This window comes from Pleurodeles waltl, chromosome 7, assembly GCF_031143425.1.
Source record: "Pleurodeles waltl isolate 20211129_DDA chromosome 7, aPleWal1.hap1.20221129, whole genome shotgun sequence".
Lineage (NCBI taxonomy): Eukaryota > Metazoa > Chordata > Amphibia > Caudata > Salamandridae > Pleurodeles > Pleurodeles waltl.
This window is the reverse complement of record NC_090446.1, coordinates 804,802,350-804,823,031: the sequence shown is the minus strand read 5'-3', so window position 1 is coordinate 804,823,031 and position 20,682 is coordinate 804,802,350. Positions and strand designations below refer to the sequence as shown.

Below are 20,682 nucleotides of genomic sequence, written 5' to 3'. Positions count from 1 at the left end.
GCTGGGCTGCGTGGACTCTCCTCCTCACTGCTATCAGGTATATCTCCGCCATCTTGAGTAACCCAGATGCTGGGTCTCCTTTTATACTTTGGTAATGGTTACCACCTGCTCTGAGTTAGTGGTAAATGGGACATGCAAACTGGGCTTTTTGCGACTAGTCGCAATTTGCGAGTTGCAATTGCATAAGGTTTGCGACTCGCAAATTGCGACTTGGTATTTGCGGGTCGCAAAATGGGGTCGCAATGGATGCGACTCGCAAACGGGTCCCATCGCTTTTTGCGAGTCGGAAATGGGCTTTTTGCATCCCATTTCCGATTTTGCACTGTCGCAAATAGCGAATCGGCCCGTTTGCGACTCGCAAACGTTTGCTACATCTGGCCCCTTGTCCCTACTTATACAGGGTGCATACCTCTACCAACTAGAGATCCAATTTCTAACATTGATGGTCAACAGTGGGATAGGAATTGTATTTGATAGGAGCCGTACAGTAATGTGGTGTACACTACCATCCACATCTAAGAGAATTAAGAAATGTTCTCCTTTTTCTCTCTCGTTGGAATTTTGTTTCTAAATTTTACTCCAGCATCATGTTCGTCAACTTGGTACTCTTTTTGTTTTTTGCACTTGTATGAATGTCCACGGTTCTCAGCTATCTAGCAAACTACACTGGGATTGAGCTGAAGAGGTTCTGCAAGTACAGGGGGCTGAAAGTGGGAATAAAAGCTTCCAACAAAGACCTACTGATAGCCCTCCGAGCCTATGAGGAAGTCATGAGGCTACAAGCATCAACAGAGGATTGGGCATGGTGCACTGTATCTACCAGAGGCCTGTCACATATGGAGTTGGACATCGACTACATTGAATGCTAAAGCATGGCTGAACTGAAGAAGTTGAGAGATAGTGCAGAAAATCCTTAAAGGTGAACCGAAGTTTGAGTACAAAATAGTCCCTAATCCCTGGGAGGAGGTCTGCAGAAGGCAAATTGCACCACGGAAAGAGTCTGAAGTGGACTACTTCAACACTCTTAAGAATGCAGGGCCCTAGTTGTACCTGACCTCAGAATCAGGGATCCAAGATGGCTGTGGCCCGAGAAGGCAGCAGAGGAGAGTAAAAATGGCTTGGTTAAGGCTCCAGAGGAGAGAGGGTAGCCCACAGAGAGGGAGTTCCCTGTTGGATCCCTTGCAGGAACATTGTCTCCTCACACACCCTGTCTCCTGAGGAGTTAAAAGACACACAGGCTGGGAGGGACCTGAGGCTGCAGCTGGCCCAACTGGCTTCAGAGGAGAAAGAAGCTGAGGCTGACAAAGCCCTGGTGGAGGAGAGAAGGGCTGAGACTGAAAGAGCCCTAGGCCAGGAGGAATTTGTCATTGAGGCAGCTGAGAATGACAGGGCCTTGGCAGAGAAAAAAGCTCTTGCTGGCTAATGAACTGAGTCTAAGAGAGCTGGACTTGAAAGCCAAACAACTAGTAGAGTCTGGTAGGAATGGTAGCGGTAACAATACCATGTCCAGTCCTGAAAGAAGGGTCCCCACGCCCAGAGACTTGGTTCCTGACTTCAGGGTTGGTGATGAAATAGACAGGTGGTTGGAGGCATATGAGGTCACTCTTGAAGTGCACAGGATCCCTGAGGAGGATTGGGGAGCTGTCCTATGGAGACTTACACCTGGTGATGGCAGGGACACACTACTGGCCCAATATAATGGGGACATGCTGAGGTACCCCATCAAGAAGGATACCCTTGTCAAGAAGTATGGCTTCACCCCAGAAGAGTGCAGGTTGAGATTCAAGGGCAGTAGAAAACTGTCTCACCAGTCATGGGGTTATTTTGTGGCTCAGATTTGCAGGACAGTAATGGTAGAATGGTGAAGACAAATGATGGGCTGTAAAATTTGATTGCTAGAGAACACTTATTCAGTCACTGTTTACCAGAGCTACACCAACACCTGGTGGATTGTAAGTTCTCTCACCCCAGGGAACTTGCAAAAGAGGCAGACCTCTGGGTGAGTACAAGCGTTCCTGGGATGGCATTGGAGAGTGATCCTAAAGAGGGTGGCTCAGGGACCCCTCAACAGAGTGAGGGGGTGGTACGCGGAGACCCAGAGAGTCCCTGAATAGTGGGCAGGAGGGTCAAGCCCAAGTGCTTGAATTGCTCTCAGAGGGGGCTCTATTGGGAGGACCTGGTCTGTACTATTGGAGTCCCACAGTGTCAGGAGAGCTGAAAGGAGAGGCTCCCACAAGCGCTCTACTAATTTTGTCTTGTGGGGTATCACTCCACAGCGGAGAGTGCAGAGGCCAAGATGGAGGGTCAGGAAGTGGAAACAGTCCACAGTGGGAGGAACAGTGGGTCAGGGTTTGCCAGCTCTGAGATCAGAGCACCCCAAGACTAACCCTGGTGAACCAACTTCTGGCCTGGGGGGGCTTCATTCACTGTCACAGGGACAGAGGGCTTGGGACCTGCACAAGACAGACTCAACACATGCAGAATGTGTTTCCCTTGGGGTGGGTAGTTGTGCTCCCCTGGAAGTCACGGTTTGTCAGGCACATGTTCAGCCTAAGGTTACAGACCCTGGTTTCAAGGATCAGTGTCAGGATACCACCCCTGAACTGGTGGGAGGGAGATTGGACAAAGTGTGCAAGTCACCCGGGGCTAGTGCCCCAACTGAGAACAACGTCAGAGGTTAGAGAGCCCTGGATAGCCTGTGTCCTGGCTCTTGACACTGACAGCTGTCAGTGGCCTCTGTTGTTTGTTGTCCATGTGGACAGATTTTTCCCTGGGTTGGCGACAGAAGTCAGACGAAAGTGGTGGAATGGACCACATTACTTTGTTGGCCACTGATGTACTGTCTGCCTAATGGGATGCATCTGTGAGCAAGTTAAGGTTAGGTGCTGCACAGGTGGGGTCCACAGATGATGACAAGGGTTCCCCATGGTTCAGATCAGTGGCTCAGGAGAGTATGGACAGAGGGATCCCACTGAGTTCAATGAGGCACAGAACTGACAACTGATACTGCTGTAGTGGGCCATTGTCCACATTCCATCGCTTAAGCAGGGAAGTCCATCAAGCTATTGATTAGTCTACCCCAGCTTTAGGCTAGAGCGGGTTGTGTTGGAAATGTCCCTTTCTGCAGGGCCACCCAGAAACATTTTGCTTTCCTCCTCCCCTTCTTGCTGAATTCATTTTCTTTAGTTTTAGAAGTCTGGGTACTTTATCTCTGCTAATCAGTGCTAAAGTGCATGTGTTCTTACCCTAATACATGGTAATATTATTGTAGGAAAGTGCCACTTTTGACATAGTCACAACCCACTTTTGCCTGGTTTCTGGTATAATTTCTACTGAAAGTGCACTCGGCTGCTGCTAACCAGGACCCTAGTGCCAAGTCTTTTTTCACAAAAACTGGACATGTCTGAGATGGGCCACTGCTGCCAATGACATCCCCCTTATCTATGTATTAGTGGGGTTCAAATAAGGGGTTTTGTCATGTCTCTTATGAGATATGAGTCTCTTAAGTAATTATTTATAACTGTAGGAATTGTTGATCTCAGACAAGATCTAAATCATGAAACTGATTTGATTTGATAAACACCTGATGTTAGATTTGCAAACTTTAAACACTAACACCAGGATGTTTGAGATAGACTGTAGTTTAACTTTCAGTGAGTCCAGACAATGTTTTTCAAAAGAGATGTCCCTCATACCTGTTTCACAATTTCTGGGATGCCAGCAGTCAGGGGAGAGCTATTAATGAACTATGTTATAATGGATATCGAATCATAACAAGAATCTGTGCTGACAATAAATGGACTGGAATATCCTGGACATTTGTAGCATTTATCTTTTTGCTGATGTAGATCTCCTCATTCAGATAATTCTTTTGGAAAAGGAAAGATACCATGTATGGTGGAACAGTTGTGATGATATTCAGACTCAATTTTGTCTTCTTCAGAAGAATGCCCATCATCTGACTGACTGAAAGAAATTCTGCTCTGATCTATTCTTAAAAAAAAAAAGGCTTGTATAGCATTATATCAGTCGCAGCATCAGATATTCTGAGTTCACCTCAGGGATCTGATCCAAAATATCTTGCATCGTTTTTCAGTAATCCTTTAGTATAATTTCATTGTTTAATTTCCTTCCCAATATGTATTATTTTGCATTTTTTATGAAGATAACAACATCTTGGAACTATCTACTTTCAGAACCCATTTGCTGACATATCTCATATGAAGATGGCCCTGAAAAGCATGCTTAGTAGTTCCAAAAAATCTTTAAATAGAATTGATTCCAGGATCATCTGCCATGATTTATGTTGCACAGATGTTTGAATTTTTCCGGGGTATTTCTACAACGCAGACCTAGCTAGAGAGAAATGTAGCACTGAATGTGGGTGGAGGCCCAGAGATTTAGGATCATTCACAAAGAGCAAGGGATGAGGTGAATCTTATTGAGTAGTGATGTAGTGCTGTCTGGAGAGCTGCATCATCAGTACAAATCCAATTAACTTTTTAATGCTTTCTTTTAATAAGATGTAACCACTCTTTGTACTGAGAGTCATTGGAAATTCACTCATAAAAGTAGAAGAACGTTTTCTCTGATGTGCACAAAATCCATTAGATTTCTATTCGACCTTGTTGGACTTGGCACTTATTGTGCCACTCACTTAAGTAGCCCTTTCAAAACATGAGTCAGGCCTGTTCTCGCATCCTGAGTGCAGTTGAAACCCAGCAAAGTAAACTTTTTGCCAAGCCTGAACCTTCCTTTTTTTTCGTAAACAAATTTGTATTGTTTTAATTTTTGCAGTGCGACAGTTCATGCTTACAACCCATAAAAAGCCCTGTCCAGCATCATTCCCAACAAAAAGCATTATCATTATAACAAACAGTGCATCGTACAAGTGAAATAATGTCATCTGTAATTTTACAGCAATTTGAAAATGGGGGCCCCAAACCCTTTACTACAAATCTTTAGCAGGACACTCGGTGCCTCATACACTGGCATCCCATGCTGGGCGCACCAGTCCTCCCATCATCTCCACAGCAACAGTGTTGGGGGGCTGGAGGCTTTCCATTGAGCGGCAATGCCTTGTTTAGCTAGTTTGAGGGCAGTTCCCAGTTAGGCCCTGTCAGCTCATAAACCATCAACACCATCCTTCACTCCCAGTAGGATCAACAATGGGTGAAGCTCTAGAGTCAGGCGAAAACATCCGAAAGTTAAGCAACCAGTTTCCCAATAACTTGCTATGATGGGGCAAGACCACGCAATAGGAAAGAAATCCGCTGGAGTGTGAGAGCAGTGGATGCATGCAGGGCTGGGAAAGAGGCCTGCTCTTAAAAACCTGGCCGGGGGTGAGGTATGTGCAATGTATATAGTATGTTTGCTCTAAACGAAGCCTAGAGGATACTGTGAGGAATCTTGGAGCCATTAGCGCTTCCCGCCAAAACTTGTATTCCACGGGTCCAAGCCAACTCTCCCAGCTGGCGTTGATAATCAGTGTGCAATAGATCTGGGAGATACCCCATTTGCCCAGGGCCCCCATTATTATCTTGGCCTCCAGAGGGCTGGTTACAGGGATGGTCGTGTGGGGGGATATGTACTCGTAATGCACAACATAGCTGCAAGAATTTGTGGAATTGAGTCTTGGATAACGTGTGTGTCTGCTCAATATCTTGGAAGGAGGACATATGTGTCGCTGCCCAGACGTCACCTAATGGTGACATGCCGATGGCATCAAATCAAGTGAACCCCTCCAGCACGGCCACCTCCCCCAACCATGTGTCGTGCCACAAGGGAGTTTGCTGAGTAAGTTTCATCCACCGCCCTGTATGACGAAGTGCAGCCCTCTACCAGTCGAACACCAGACTAGTCACTTCCGGAAATGCATTGTGAATGGTGCTGCCATAGAGCATCACCATAATTTGTGTGAATCCCAGCGAGGCAAGATCCAGCCTGAATGCTGGGTCGGACTATCCACTGTTGAACCAGTCGTTCATGACCAAAAGGTGTGGCGCTAGGTAGTGCAGATACAAGTTAGCCATACCCATATGGAGTGCATTGACAGTAGGGGAAAGCCAGACAAGGCCTAGCATTGTGCCATAGGAAGTAGATAACTACTGAATCACCTCCGTGAACCAGAGACGAGAAATCATGTGTGGGAAATTTTGGAAGAGGTACAAAAATCGAGGCAATACCATCATTTTATATAGTGCTATTCTCCCTATGACATTTAACAGTAGTGTCTGTCATTTCTTAAGACCAGTTTAAATCTTGCAAGTTAAGGAGGGGTTACATTAAGGGACCATGTGAAGGCTGGGTTGAGAGCCACCTGAATGCCCAAGTAGCAGAATATGAGGCGTCAGATAGGGATAGTTGTTTGCCAGACCACACAGTCTTGCAAGGTCGCTAGCGGGACTAGTATCGATTTGCCGGGTTGATGACAGATCCCAAAGCTTCAGCAAAGAGCTGCAAAAGCTGAAGTCACCGAAGGCCGCTGCTTGCCAGGTTTGAGAGGTACAGTGCAACGTTGTCGGCGTAATGTGCAATGCGATGTTCATGGCCTGTGTCCCACTCCCATCACCTAATCTGCGCCTCTCATCATAGGAGTTGGGGAAAGGGCTCAATTGCCCCCAACAGGGAGCAACACTGTCAGATCCCCTGACAGGTGGGAAAGTTATCAGAAACCACCACATTGATTTGCAGGCATGCTGTAGGTTTGGAATAGATAGCCCGAAAAAAGTCACCAAAGCGGGGTCCGAACCCTGCCGTTCCTGGAACAGGTAGCTCCAGTCTACAGTGTCTAATGCTTTTTTGGAATCTACTAGGAGCAGGTATAATTCTACCTGCTAGGGGTCTAGATGCTAGCTAGCACAGCAACTGCCTTTTCTTACCTCCCCATCCATACACCTGCACAGTGGATGTGCACCAAATCTGTTTTGCGAGTGGGTTCTAATTTCTTCCTGGACCAAAGCCAATTTCCTGGCAGTGGTGCCATTTGGAGCGGTGGAGAGCTGTGTTTTGAAATGAAGAGCATGAGCTTGGAGCTGCATAATGTGCTGTTGTCCTGTTTTTTTCCTACTGCCTTAATATACTTTTAGTGTACCGATGGATAGTAGTTTTACGTGCCACCCAGAATGCGCCTACTGATTTGGCCTATCCTGTATTTGTGTGGAAGTATGCCTCAAATTTCACACCTCACGTCTAGAGACTAAGGCCCTCATTTGGGCAATGGCATAAAAAAATTCCTACCGCTGCGGTGACGGCCGCCAAAAGACCGTCGCTGCGGCTACCAGCTGTCCGCCGTATTATGACCACAGCCCTATTTCCTCCAGAAGGATGGTGGAAATCCGGCTGTGGCCATGCTGGCGGATGGTGGTAAGGTGGCGCTGCTTCCACCAGCAGAGCCACGCCAATAGAGCACCGCCGGATGTATTATGACCTATAATACGGCCTGGCGGTGTTCTGCTGGCGGACACTGCCGGTGGCAGCAGCGCCCTATCCCGTCGACTGCCAGAGGACCCCCTGGACACTGGTAAGTCGGGTCTCCGACAGGGGAAGGGGTGTTGTGTGTGTGTGTGGGGGGTGTGTGTTTATGTTTGTGTGTGTGTGGATGCGGGTGTGTGTTGCATGTTGGATGCGAGTGTGCATGTATGGAGGTGTGATTGCGTGTATGTTGTGTTTTGTGACTGCGTGTATGTTTGCAAGTGTGTGCCGGTGTGTGTGATTGGATGTAGGCATGCGCGGATATTTGTGTAAAAAAGACGTGTGTGTGTGGGAAGCGGGGCATGAATGTAGGGGAGATGGGGGTGGCTTTGGAGAGGCAGGGTGGGGGTGTAACTGGAGAGGGAGGGATAGGTCCCTATCCGTGACAAGGAAGTGATTCCCTGTTACTGGTAGTGCCTGCTGCCATGGTTTTTGTGGTGTTAATGAAGCCACAAATACCATGGCGCAATGACCCCCTAAGTGACATCTTTTAGATGCCAAGCATTGCGTCGCCACATACGACTCTCTGTAGCATCTTTGCACAAGTGGTACCATTAAGACATCAGTAGGAGGCATGAGAAGAATATCTATGCATGTGTGTGTATGATGAGTGGCTGAGGTATGTGTGTACTACCTCTGTCGGGGGCTTCAGAGTTTCCACATATCACACAAGCCCAGGGTATTCACGCATTTGCTCAAGGAGTTATCTCTATGATGATGTGTCTCCGATGGAGGACCAGTGGAATCAGCCACGGGGTCTAAGACCGCATTAAAGTCACTCCTGATGATAGTGAGACCTTGAGGCAATTGGGCAAGTATGCCAAGGCATGTTGCTAGGAAAGAGTCTAGTGCTATTGGGTGCATAGAAGCACAGGAGATTTAATGGGCAGCCCTCGTCATACAAGTGAGGGCGAGCAACCCTGAGAATCAGCTCAGGTCTGTACTTCCCCGATGGGGAAGGTGCGACGCAACAGAATTTCCACACCACGGGACCCTCTAGAATATCAAGCACGATAGACTCTGTTGTAGCCCTGGCGTGTCAGAAGTTGGCACCTCGCACCCATCAGGTGCATCTACTGCAACATTAAGACTGAGGGAAGGGAGCTGTGAGCACAGCACCACCATGCATTTGATCCAGTCCAATAAACTATTCACGTTCTATGACATAACACTATAAGGATTCATGCTGAGGCTGGGGATGTATGTCTAATGTGAGCCCAGGGGCTCACCGACAGCATGAAAGAGGCTGGGTGTTGAGTGTGGTAGAAGAGCGACTGAGTGTATTGAGGCCATAGCTGGCTGGGCAGTGTTAGGTCAATGTGACAAACTAGAAAGGAAAGGAAAAAACAAGAACATATAGCAAGACAGAGGCATACTAACAACATGGCAAAAGAGCCACTTCCCCCCAACTCCACTCCCCACCCCCTACTTCTCCAAAACATACATCCCAACTCAAAACCAGTAAGTCACAAACAGGTGTGGAGTGGTGGACCCCTCCAGGAAGTACGATCTATACTCTTCACGCCTACACATGAGCCGGCAATCGTGAGTGTCTCAGGTGACTGTCCGCAGGGTCAGTCCTGTGTCCAAATCTCAGAATAGGCAGAGTATGACACAGTTAAAGAAGAGAGGGTGTCTGGCTTAACGTTTCTTCAGTTTGGTTTTGAAATGTTTGAGACCCCGCTGGTCTCTAAAGACTGTTCTGGACGTTGCAGTGGTAGTTGTGCTGAAGCATTCCTTTTTAATACATATAAGCCACCACTGTTGTAGGCCCTAATGAGCCCATAGGCCAGGGTGCATTGTATTTGTGGAGCTGGGCATTGTTAGACCTGACAGCCTTAGGGTGGTCATCCTCCACTTTTTTCTTGCTGCCCTCCACTTTTTTGGCACTGTTTTTGCTGGTTTTAGGACTCTGCGCACTTTACCACTGCTAACCAGTGCTAAAGTTCATATCGCTCTTAAAACATGGTAACATTGGTTCATACCCAATTGGCATATTTGATCTACTAGTAAGTCCCTAGTAAAGTGCACTACATGTGCCCAGGGCCTTTAGAATGAATGCTACTAGTGAACCTGCATCACTGATAGTTTTGTAAATTATGTGTAGGCCACAATATGTATAGCAGATGATAATTTTTATCAATATTCTGACATACAACTAAGTGACAGGAAATGGCTGAAATCAAGTTAATGTTTATCCCTTGATTTCCTATGGTATACTTTAGGTTAATTGCAGAACAGTTCTCTATTGCATGTTTTCAGAATTGAAATATGTAGCTACTCTTTTGTACTCTTTGAGTCTTTGGTGTGCACCAGGTAGAGGCACTGCATTACAGGCCCCTCTATTCTCTACATCACATTTTCTAGTGGCACGTGACATTGCACTCACTATGGGCACTGTCTTCAGCAAAATAATATATTTCGGTCTACTCAAGTCTGTGCTCCACATAAACAATGAGCTTTGCCCATATACAGCCCCCTTGAGATGCGGAACTGCGTGCTCCAGCCTCCAGCCAGTCTAAACTGTGACAGGAAAAAAATATAGGGGGCCAAAAATATACTTTGCATCTTGAAACCCAACCATCTTCACTTTAGTCCTCTTCCTGGATATAGAAACAATTGTTGATATTACTACTGCAAGGCCTACCTTTCACATAGGATGGCATTCCGTTCACTTTTTACATTTAATAAATGATAACTTTTGATTGAGAGCAGATAGGAATGTCAGGTTTTGTGCATTAGGAATAGCAATTTAAAACCCTCTTGTACTGTAAGTCTGATTGTATGTCACAAATCTGAAAATGCTGCTTTTATAAAATTGACAATTTCTTGCCCTAACCATTTGTTCCCTGCAGCCTGTTCCTGGGTCATATGACTAGCTGTACTTTTTTATTCCTCCTAGACAGCCACACAATAGAGTGAGTGTGTGTTTATAGTATGGGCCATCTCTGACTTGATGGGGGACGGAGCTGTCACCTATCACACTTGCAATTCAGTGCTTCAGTGCATGCACAAAAGACTTCACATTGGCCTCTTGTGCCCCCAGACAGACTTGGTCCAGGGCAGGGAGGCAGGACATTACAGATACTTCTGTAGGGGGAAAGTTCAGATGAATCTCCTGATTCAAAGAAGGCATCAGTTATAAATATTGGGCCCTCAGATCCAACTCTTCAGTGCACCTCTGGACCTCTGGACCTGTGGAAGACTCAGAAGAAGAACTGCTGTGCTGCAAAAAAAGACTGCCCTGCTACCCAGCTATTCTGCTGCCCTGCTGCCTGAGTGAGAAGGACTGGACTGGTATCCGGAACCCAGGATCACCAGAGTGACTCCAAGGGCTAGTTGTCTGGCCTCTAGATCAGAGTCTAAGGGACAGAAAAGGCTCCACCCATCTTGACCCCTGCACCTGGGTTCTGCCTACTAACCATCTCAAGTGGGGCCACTCTAGCCCTGAACTGTTGGAAGTGGGGCTAAAGGTCCTCTGCCAGCCCAGCTGTGATCTCTACCAGAACCAACGCAACACAATGCAAACCTGATGCAGCTTCCTAGCACCTCATCAGTACCTAATTCCTTACTGTTAGAAATTGGGTCTTTGGTTGGCAGTCAGGTTACCCCTTGTCCAAGTAAGGACCCTCACTCTAGTCAGGGAAGAGGAGAAACACACCTGGTTAACCCCCACTCACCCCCTAGGTAGCTTGGCACAAGCAGAAAGGCTTAACCCAGAAGCAAATTGTGAAGTATTTGCACCAACACACACAGTAATACAGTGAAGACACTACAAAATGGACACCATACCAGTTTATAAAAATAGGTAATATTTATCTAAATCAAACAAGACTAAAACGACAAAATACAACATACACAAGTCAAGCTATGAATTTTCAAAAGAATAATAGTCTTACTTCATAGAAAGCAATGGAAATGTTGATTTTACGCTTTCGTCAAAAATAAAGCTGCACGGACGAGCATGCATTGGGAAAGTCAACGATGCATTGATTCCTTACTCGCAAGTGAGGCCGTACATCATTTCTTCTCTGGTCCAGTCGGCAATGCATTGTTTTTCTCCCCCACAAGAGAGCGATGCGTTGATTTCCAGGTGGGGCACCTCAGATCCACACAGGATCACAATGACTTTCACACCCAGCGACAATGCATGATGCGGTCACATGGTGATGGAAAAGCACGCTACATGGGGTTTATGTCATTATCAACAGCCACAAGCAGGTGTTGCGGCATTTCTCCAGCCACAATCCATTGATCTCACAGCTGTGATGCAGGTGGAGCGTCGATTTTAGCCACAAAGCGGGTGGCGTGTCGTTTATCAGCTGCGCTGCAAATGGTGCGTAAAACCCTTCCCCGCACGGTGTTCAGTGCGTAGATTTCAGTCCTTGTTCTGCCAATGTCATCTTTCAAGGGCCAAGGCACAGGATAGGGTACCCCTTGGCAGGGAAGGAGTCTCAGCAGAGAGTCCAGGTGCTGGCAGAGGAAGTCTTTGATGGCCCTGAGACTTCAAAACAGGAGGCAAGCTCAGTTCAAGCCCTCGGTGATTATTCTCAATCAGGAATGCACAACAAAGTGCAGTCTTTGTACCCTTTCACAGGCAGAAGCAGCAACTGCAGGATAGCCTTAAGGCACAGTCACAGGCAGCACTTCTCAGCTCTTCAGCTCTTCTCCTTGCAGAGGTTCGTCTTGGTTCCAGAAGTGATCTAAAGACTGGGTTTTGGGTCCACTACTTTTAGTCCTTTCTGACATTTAAGTGGGCAACTTCAAAGGGAAGTCTCTGTTGTTCACAAGGTCCTGCCTTGCCCGAGCCAGGCCCCAGACACACACCAGGGAGTAGGAGACATGCACAGCCCCCTGTCCAAGCAAGAACCCTCACTCTAGTCAGGGTACAGGGGAATCACACTCAGTTAACCCCCGCTTACCCCCTTGGTAGCTTGGCACGAGCACGCTGGCTTAATTCAGAGACAATGTGTTAAGTATTTGTACCAACACACACAGTAATACAATGAACCACTACAAAATGACACAACACAGGTTTAGAAAAATGGTAAATGTTTTATCTAAATAAACAAGACCAAATACAATAAAAATCCACAATACACCATTAAAAATATGATCTTATCACTTAAAAACACAAAAATAGCTGCAATTTGATGTTGAGCGGCGTTGTGACGGAGTCGTTTCCTACAATGGGATGTCACAGGCGCTGTTTACAGAGTCGTACAGACCCCCAGGTACAGTAACTTAGTAAAACAAGTAGAAAAGAGGCCGGTGCACGGAGTTGGGGAGCGAGGCGTTGTTGGATCTGATGCGGCATCGGTTTTGGTGCTATGGGGCACATGAGCAGAGGCATCCCAAAGAGGCGTCTGGTCCTTACTTCAGTGCGGTGGAGGTGAGGCGACGTCAATTGTGAGGTGTCAGTCCCATGATTCTGGCAGAGACGAAGGCCAGCGATGTCATGATGCTGTGGGGTGACCTCACAGGGTTGTGCTCACATCACGGGGTCACAGGTGCCGCAACGGATTCAGGTGTCACGAACGTTGGTGGTATGACACTCTGATCTCAGCCAAGTTGTGCGGGATCCGCATCTGCGGCAATGCGAGGCCTGCGGACTCATTGGGGTGGTCACGCTTCTGCGAGGTCCACGGCTGAAGGTGCAGGCGACGTTGCGGGTTCCGTGCAGCAGCGTACTTAGCAAAGTCGCACAGTGTTGTCCGGCATTGTTTCACAGTATTTCACCAGAAATTCACTTCCAGGGACCCAGGAACCGGAATGGCACCCTCTGGCAAGCTAGAGTCCACAACATGCAGACTCAAAACTGGATGGTAAAGTCTCTCAAAACAGGAGGCAAGCTCTACTCCAAGCCCTTGAAGAGTCTTCTTCAATCAGGAATGCATAACAAAGTCCAGTCTTTGTCCCCTTTCACAGACAGAAGCAGCAACTGCAGGATAGCCCAACAAGTCACAGTCACAGACAGGATCAGCACTTTTCCTCAGCTCTTCAGCTCTTCTCCTTGGCAGAGGTTCCTCTTGATTCCTGAAGTGATCTAAAGTCTGGTGTTTTGGGTCCACTATTTATACCCCTTTCTGCCTTTGAAGTAGGTAAACTTCAAAGGACAGTCTCTGTTGTCACAAGAACTTGCCTTGCCCAGGCCAGGCCCCAGACACACGCCAGAGGGTTGGAGACTGCATTGTGTGAGGACAGGCACAGCCCATTGAAGTGTAAGTCACCCCTCCTCCCTCCACTCTAGCACAGATGGCTCATCAGGATACACCCCAGCACCCTTTGTGTCACTGTTTAGAGGAGGTGCACAAACAGCCCAACTGACCCAGACAGGGAATCGACAAACAGGCAGAGTCACAGAATTGTTTCAACAAGAAAACGCCTACAAAAGATGTATTTTTATATTGTGAGTTCAGAGACACCAAACTCTAATATCTATCTGCTCTCAAATGGGATCTACTCTTTAAGAATTGTTAAAGGCAGTCCCCATTTTAACCTATAAGAGAGGTAGGCCTTGCAACAGTGAAATCCAAATTAGGCAGTATTTCACTGTTAGGACATGTAAAAAGACAATAGCACATGTCCTACCTTTAACATACACTGCACCTTGCCCATGGGGCTACCTAGGGCCTTCCTTAGGGGTGCATTACATGTATGAAAAGTAAAGGTTTGGGCCTGGCAAATGGGGACATTTGCCAAGTTGAATTGGCAGTTTAAAAACTGCACACACAGACACTACAGTCGCAGGTCTGGGACATGTTTACAGGGCTACTCATGTGGGTGGCACAACCAGAACTGCAGGTCCACTAGTAGCATTTGATTTACAGGCCCTGAGCACCTCTAGGGCACTTTACTAGGGACTTACTTGTAAATCAAATATGCCAGTCAGGGATAAACCAATCACCAATACAATTTCACGCAGGGAGCATTACACTTTAGCACTTGTAAGCAGTGGTAAAGTGCCCAGAGTAACAAAAACAGCAAAAACAGAGTCCAGCACACAGAAAACAACCTGGGAAGCAGAGGCAAAAGGTTAGGGCAGCCCACGTCAAGGATGCCAGGTCTAACAGTTTTATGACCAATTGGGTTGGTGGTTGACTAGGATGTGAGCCCTGGTCAGCAGCAACCACAACTCTTGTCAGGGTAAGGCACAAGCAAACACCAAATTAACCTGTTGTCACCATCTGGTAGAGTGGCACATAGCAGTCAGGCCTAACTTGAAGGAAATGTGTAAAGCATTTGTGCAACACTTCTAAAAGTAAAACAGTGAAACACTACACAAAAAGGATCCCATACCAGCTTAGAAAAATAGGACGTAATTTATTAATTAAAAAAAAAGACCAAAATGGCAAAAATCGAATAAGTAGAAGTTATAAATTAATAAAGAATAAACTGCAAAACAGCCCTAAGAAGTCAAAAGTGCCAACAAGGGATTTCTGGTTGTGCCAGGCCAGGACAAAGGCAAAAGTTTACGACAGAAAGATATTAACCAAAATACCTTGATTCCTGATTGTGGAGCATTGTGTTGGTTCCAAACCACTCCATTGAGGATATGCGTCACTTTTTCCCATCTAATTGTGGAGATTTGTCAAAGTACGCAGTGGTGGCAAAGTGTTGGTGGCGACATGCAGTGGAGTTTGGGTGTAGGGTTGATTTTGTTAGGTGCCAAGACTACAATGCAGAATGTCATTTCGAGGCTGTCATTGACAGGGATGTGGGTACCTTGGCACTGGAGAAAGTGCCACAGTGTTGGTTCCGAAGGCAATGCCCTGGTTCTGTCCACATAACAGCGAGGATGTATCGATTCTTCCAGGCAACTGCAGAGATGTATCGATTCTGTCCATGCAGCAGAGGATGCTTTGGTTCCACTAGAGCAAACGCATTCGGTCCACTTCCAATGCCCCCAGACTGGGGAGACACCACTTCACAGAACTGACTCACAGATGGCAGCGTTCAGGTGTAGGAGCAGGTTGTTTGGAAGTCTATTACGTCCCAGAGACTTCAAATCAGGAAGCCAGCCGACTAGCCCTTGGAGTCACTTTGAGTTTTGGGTTGGAGATATTCAGGCCCATTCCCAGGCACCAGGGCAGCCGGCATGGCCAGCACAGCAAAGCAATGGAGGCATCCAGCAAACAGCAGTCCAGCAGAGTGGTTGGCCTTCAGTAGCACAGCAGTCCTTCTTCCTGGCATAGTATCCACAGGTCCAGAAGTGTACTGAAGTGGTGGTGTCACAGGTCCAGTACTTATTCCTAGTTGGGCCTTTGAAGTCTGGGAGACTTCAAAGACATGCTTTTGAAGTGCACAGAGTTCCTGTCCTTTTGGCTCTGGCTCCAGACTCACTACAAGAGGTTATGCAGCGCCTTGTGTATGGACAGGACACAACCTATTCAGGTGAAATTGAGGCTGTGCTCAGCCCCACCATTCATGCTGCCATTAAGGCCCTTCAGGTCACACCTAAGCTCCCATTGTGTGTGGTTGTCTAGGAGGAATATACAGAGGCCAGCTGTCATCCCACCCTAGACATGTGATCAGAGGCAGGCAGTAGGTGCCAAATGGCTATAGTAAGAAAGTGACAACTTTCTAAAAGTGGCAATTCAGAATAGCAATTGCAATTTAAACTTAGTCAGAAGTTGTAATTTTAAAATCTGATTCCAGAGACACCAAATTCAAGAAGTCTATCACTTCCAGCATGTGAATTACACATATAATTGGTAACAAGGTAATCCCTGTGGTAACCCATGGCGTGATAGGCCTTTCAGTAGTGAAAAACAACTTTAAGAGTTTATCACTACCAGGACGTGTAAAACTTAAAAGTTCATGTCCAACATTTCAGATACACTGCATCCTGCCATTAGGACTGTCTAGGGCCTACCTTAGACATGAGTCATATCTATTAAAAAATAAGGTTTGGGCCTGGAAAAAAGTTTACTTTGCTTAGTCAACATGGCAGTTCAAAACTGCACACAGGTCCAGTAGTGGCAGGCCTGAGACGTATTTAATGGGCTACCCAAGTGGGTGGCACAAACAGTGGTGCAGGCTCACTAGTAGCATTTAATGTACAAGCCATGGGCACATGTAGTACACTTTACTAGGGACGTATAAGTAAAATAAACATGCCAATTGGGTGTATGCCAAATCTACAATGTTTTAAGGAGACAGCACATGCACTTTAGCACTGTTTTGCAGTGATAAAATGCCATGAGTAGTAAAGCCAACGAAAATGAATTAATCAAAAAGGAGAGCAGGAAGGCAAAATGTCTGGGGATGACCCTGCAGGCTTATACTCCATTTTTTCCAAAAAGTACACAGAACACAGGCCTAGCGATGTTTGCGTCGGAAATCCTGCCACATGATGATCCAAAAACCTACCTTTTACAGACACTCGTTTTGTTTCCTCTGTGATTTCTTTGTTTGTTTAATGTAACAATAAAATATAAATAGCCATGCATGCAAGCAGAAGAAAGCTTTTCTTGCCCAAGCATGAACCTGTCCACTGTGTCTTTCTTGGAACCAACTCCTGGGAGAGGTAGGGATGTACTTCTCTCCTAGCTTTCAGTCAGATATAGCACCACTGAGACCCCAGGGCCAGTGGTGGCTAGCTTGTATTTACAATGGGGGGAGGGGAGTCAATAAGAGTAACATTTTAAAAAGGCATTTACCTGACGACGATTTTCTCTCCGTACATCGTCAATCCCAGCTGTGATGTGCAGTGGTCACGGGACCCAGGAAACTGCACAAGCCAATCTTGATACTGGTTTCATGTTGGTAACCAGCATGAAACCAGTTTCAGGATTGGTGGGAACGGCCTCTCTCAGCACTCACAGGAGCGCTGGAGGTCTATGCTTTCTCTACCCAGCTGTCCAAAGACAGCTGGGTCAATGAATTTTATAGTGTGCATGTCAGGCTGGCCCTCGCTAGACAGCTGGCCAAAGGGACATGCGCACTTTAAACAAGTGCACAGCTCCCTGCTGCCACTTGGCAGCAACTGCCCCGCCCCATACTGAAACTCAGTTCAGGATGGGGTGCTGAAAAATAAAATGGTAATAATCAAAGTTTATTATCAATTTATTTTTCTGTTATGGGGGGCCTTTTTTGCAGGGCGATGCTCCTCCGCCCACGTGGAGGGGCCACCATGCCCAGGGCTTTCACACAACCTCAACTGCTAGAAAGACACATCGAGCTGCTTTTCCTGCTCACACCTCCTCTCCTAACAAGTCACTCTGACAATTACAAATAGGTCTGACTCAAACCCTGTGCCTGTCAATCTTTTTTATTGCTTTTTTTTCATTTATTTCTCTCCCCCCTCCATTTCCTTGTTCATGGCTAAATAAAGTGCCTGAGGAGAGGTCTTCATACAGGATAGTACGTTTAGGGCACAGCCACCGAATTTTAGTTCATGTAATTCCTTTGCACGCATTCTTTACAGAAGCATGTGCAATGTGGGTGATTGGTTCTTGCGGCTGGAACCTACCTGGAGAGTTCAAGTTGGGGGTATGGCCATGACAATGCTGCACAGTCCACTGAAAAGCATTAGGCAAAAAGGACACGAAGGGAACAAAAGCGGGTGAGATGTCGATTTTTAGTTCCCATAGGATAGACTGTCACGCCATAGAGCAGCAGTTGGAAGCCTTTCTAACTTCAAGCCCAGGCATGGCATTTCTAGTACACAAAAATATCCGGTCAGGTTACATCGGCAAGTACGGATGGCGTTCTGGAGCCAGCGTGTGTTTCTTTCATGAGGGTTCAAACTCCAGCTACTGAAACTAGTGACTTTCTTTGCCGGTGAGTACCGGCCAGTAGAAAGAAATGAAACAAAGCGCCTCCAAAGGTGGACCTCCTTATGTGTGTGCATCCGTACCAACAACCAGGCTTGTGTTATTATCAAAGATGATGTCATATTAAATGTATATAAATAAAAATCACAAGGCTTTGAAAATGCATATACTAAAGTGTTCGAGCAGGCCGTTTATTGTTAGAGAATGTTTGCATGTCTACAGTAGTGTCATTCCAGAGCTCTCCTTAGAATTCACGTATGACATTTAACTGACTTATATGTGCAACACTGTTTGAGTTAGAAACGAGGTGCCCAGTATAGGTTAAGGAGTGCCGGGCCCAATCCAGATTTTCAAGTATCCCCATAAAATGAATGTACATACAATGTATCTAAATACATTAATTTATCCTGCAACCCCTCCTGACTACACGCTGGACACTCCTGAAGTACACCTGCAAGCGTCAGCATGTGTTGTGGAGTCATGATCATGCCTTCTCTATATCACTGCAATCAGAATATTACTTAGATATTAAGGGCACCCTGCTGTCTCTTATAGCTTTTTAAACCATCAGATATTGGCTGAGCCACTGGAATTATGCAATTTAGCGGCCAAGGCATTTTTTTGCATAATTATGGATTGCCGCTTTTGCCACATAATCCATAATATGTTGCATATTTCTGAGTTCAACCAAAATTCTTGCTCCCACCTCAGACACATTACTAGAAATGCAGCAAAAAGTGTTCCCGTACACTGGAAGACCTTTCCCACAGGTTGACTGCTCATCTTTCTGTTGCTCATTTCTGTATTTGGCAGCTGTTGAGGTGCAAATGGGGTGAGGCCTTCGCACAGATAGTGTTAATGGGTAAAAAAGCCTTAATAATAAGGTAATAGTAAAATATAATATGCCACATTAAACCACATAATATACCTTTTCTTACCACATAACTTAGCCAACACTACTGTATAATGTGATCCTTCCCTGCTGCATAATTCCAATGGCCCTCGCTATGGGGAATAGCTAAAGTAACCCAAGAAAGTCTTGTACAGGCTTCAAATCTTCCATATCTATACTACCTATTAGTTTTGAAGTAATGTCTCAGGGCTCAGAACTCTCAACCATGTTATTTACAACTTCTGGGCAAAGTAATGATGTATCACAATCTGGCAAACATCAGTATCTTGAGGATTCACATATTGGCACATAAGTGATATTTTATCTATGTATGAAAAGCTTCAATCACTTGACTTGGGACACTGAATCAAGAATGACTCCTCTTGCTAAAATAGCCCTCTGCTTCCAAAGACTGAATGCCAGGTACTCAGTAATTCAAATTGGAATCCCAAACAACAGAGAAAGACTGCACAGCAACAATTATAAAAAAAAAGCATAATTGCCATGCTTTCTCCCCCAAGACTCTATGCACGACAACCAATGTGGCACTGGGAGAGCAAGTACCACCTCATTCCTGTTAGGAATATTAAAAATGTGTAACTGTGTTCCACATGATCATCCAGTTAATGAGTGAGAAGATGTAACATGTGCCTACCTAGACGACCACAAGTACAACAGGCTTTTCAAACAAGTGCTGCAGTCAGTGCCTAGACCGGTGCCTGAAGTAAAGAAGTGAAGTGTTGAAATGCTCATCCTCACACAGGGGGAGGATTAACTTACTCCAAACCATTACTCATGAAGCCTTCTAGCCAGAGTTTCCTGCTTAACCAGCCCAAAAGAATAGGAGTGTAAAACACACCCACGGACGTATAGGCCTAAACCATAGGAACCCCCACTTCTCCAGGTAAAGTACAAGAAAGCAAGCCTTCAACCTCTAATCCATTTAGGGAAATTAAATCTCTGATCAACAGACACTTGAGACTGCACCTCCTGTCTTTCAGAAACGACTATATAGCCTTACGTGTTCTTAGAGCAAACCAATGAGGGCAGATCTTGTGTGCAACTGGATAGCCCCAAGATCCACAACCCTATGAACATTATGCCCTAGGAATCATTTGTCAAATTATTAATGCTTTTAGGTTTTGTGGCTTGCCTTTAAAGTTTGATTCCAGGTTTTACAAATCCTTCAATGAAACAAAATAAATTGTAAGCCCAGTTGTTCACCACCTGTGGCATAGCCATTTCTTTGCAGCCAGAGAAACTACAGTCAGATTATGTGCTATACTAGCACCAATGAACAATAAAAAGCATTTTTTTTAATTGATTGCGTTACTCAGTATTCGTGATTCTTTATTCAGTTCCGTTTGTGAAATTTTAGCATTTTTGGAACCTGCTTGTAGCTGTTTAAACCAAATGTTTGGCCCAATAGTGTACCACCTTTTTAGACTTTTAAACTTTGGTTGCATTCACTATAAAACACTACACTCTACAACACTAAACTAAATTCTAAAACTATAATCCACTCTACAACACCACACT

General features: G+C 45.9%; 1 protein-coding gene across 1 annotated transcript in view; it reads left to right on the top strand.

Moving 5' to 3' along the window:
- Positions 1 to 20,682, top strand: part of DOCK2 (dedicator of cytokinesis 2) — a 2,133,690-nt gene that overhangs the window by 664,560 nt on the left and 1,448,448 nt on the right. The gene's annotated exons all lie outside the window — the stretch shown is intronic.